This window comes from Zingiber officinale, chromosome 9A (assembly GCF_018446385.1).
Source record: "Zingiber officinale cultivar Zhangliang chromosome 9A, Zo_v1.1, whole genome shotgun sequence".
Classification (NCBI taxonomy): domain Eukaryota; kingdom Viridiplantae; phylum Streptophyta; class Magnoliopsida; order Zingiberales; family Zingiberaceae; genus Zingiber; species Zingiber officinale.
In genome coordinates this window covers 66,531,627-66,533,815 of record NC_056002.1, presented here as the reverse complement: position 1 = coordinate 66,533,815, position 2,189 = coordinate 66,531,627, and the positions used below count along the sequence as shown (strand labels likewise).

Here is a 2,189-nt window from a genome sequence, read left to right as displayed (position 1 = left end):
GGGCATTTCCATGAACTTGCAAATATATATCAAGTTTTTGGTTTCATTGTTGGGGACTATTTTGATTAATATTAGTTGATTAACATATGAGTTACTTTAGACATTTTCTTTTTCCTTTTTGCACTTTCTTTTTCTTGTATTTACTAGTTGAATTTCCTTTGTCCATAAAGCATAACGAGCTAGGAACAATTGGAACAACTCTTTTTGAATTATTTTTTCCTATAAAGTAGGACAACATTAATGAGAAACGAAATCATAAACTTTGCTCAAATAGAAGAAGAATCACTATCTGAAACATGGGAGAGATTCAAAAGTTTATTAAAGCAATGTTCTAATCATGGGTTGGAGAAATGACTCCCTATGCACCTATTCTATATGAGGTTTTTTTTTCTCGAATAAGGCATTATTAGATTATGGTGCAGGAGGTTCATTGATGAACAAAGGTTTGAACAAAGCATATGAGTTAATTGATCAAGTGACACAGAACCTCTAACAATGGTAGCAAAAGGTGAATATGCTCGCCCCCAGCGCCCCCGCCAACCCGTCCCAAGGACAACATGGAAGAGGTAAATCATGGGTAGCTACTAGCCTTTGGAATAGTGACTAGCACATAAAGGAGGCATTTACCTCGGCTTTGCCGAGATTCGAACTCCCGATCTTATGGTGGCAACATCTCATGTGCTAGCCACTAGCCACAGAACCTCTAACAATGGTCAAATTAAAATTGGATGGAATCTTCCCAGCAATCTCAGAAGTGAGAGCCATGAATGCTAATGTGAATGATGATCAAGAACTATTGCAACCCCTCACGAGTCTTGAAAACCATATAGAAGTTATCATCAAGCAGAATGAGAGGTTTAACCAGTTTGATGCTAAGTCAGATAGAGTGAGTTCACAATGCATTAGACCTCCACTATAACCCTCGAGAAAACTTGACCCACATACCACTCCAACAAGGATTTATACACCACAGATACAGCTTTCTTAGTACATGATTTATATGCCTCAAACTATCAATGAAAATGACTTCATCCTAATGCCTACACTACGGATCCATGTGCCACAAAGTTCTTCACAAAGGTTGGTGGAAACCAAGAGTGATGAAGAATTTGACAAATTCTGTGATGATGAGTGTGATAGAGATGTGGTGTCTTGTAAATATTTGGATCTCCCTCCTGGGATTGAATTTGTTAATGGTGAGATAGAGTTTTTAGATGATAATTGTAATGAGGATAATTAGTTTAAAACCACCAATGAAGATGGTAACTCTCCTATAGATAACATTGATATCAATGTACTCTTCTCTACCAATGATGATATTATGAAGAAAAGTGTAGGGACTTGCACTATAGAAGCAATGCCCCAAGAATCACTTCCCTTAATTTCACAAGTTGTAATGATTGAAATTGTTGAAGATCAAAGTGCAGTGACTTTTGCAGGAAAGGCAAAGCCCCAAGAAACAAGACCTTTTGAAGCATAACCACCAATGCTAGAGCTAGAGCCCTTACTTGATCAAGAGGAAGTTAAATCTGTTAGAAGCAATATTGAGGGTCCGGTGTGACAATAAGTTTTGATATTTGGAAAAAGGGAATAAATAGGTTTACCCTTATATTTGATATGTGTATTTGAGTTGTGTAGATTTGCAGGATACACATATGACTTAGCTTGATAACTTCGGGTCTAGTGAACGATAGAGCATCAAAGGGACCGTGGACAAGGAGTAAGGGCAAGCCAAGGGAAGCGCACTTTGAGGCATACATGAAGGATGGTATTGGGACAAGCCACAAGCTTGAATGCATCCAAAGGATGAGAATCAAAGGAAGGAGGTTTGAAGGCAAGAGGTCAAGGCTGCGATGAAAAGTCAAGTGAGTTGTAAGGGTCCGAAAGGGAAAGGGAAACCCTAGGTTTAGGATTTTACTAATCGATTGGCAACTGGACCAGTCGAATGGGGTAGGGCATAGAATATTTCTATGCCCAACACTGTAAAAATTAGTCTACTAGTATATAGCCAGTTGACTGGTACTGTAGCTAGTCGACTAGTACACTATTGCCAGTCGACTGATACACTGTAGTCAGTCGATTGGTACTATAGTCAATTGGCTGATACACTGTAGCAGTCGACTGGTAAAGAGTCGTTGGCAAAATCATAGATTCTATGGAGTGTCATTGGCTAGCACTAGTCGATTGGT

At 38.9% G+C, this 2,189-nt stretch overlaps 1 non-coding gene across 1 annotated transcript; it reads right to left on the bottom strand.

The window, feature by feature from the left end:
- Positions 1-239: 239 nt before the first annotated feature.
- Positions 240-344, bottom strand: LOC122022105. The gene has a single exon (XR_006122845.1). It is a non-coding gene; the product is annotated as a small nucleolar RNA R71 (small nucleolar RNA).
- Between the last annotated feature and the right edge of the window lie 1,845 nt (positions 345-2,189).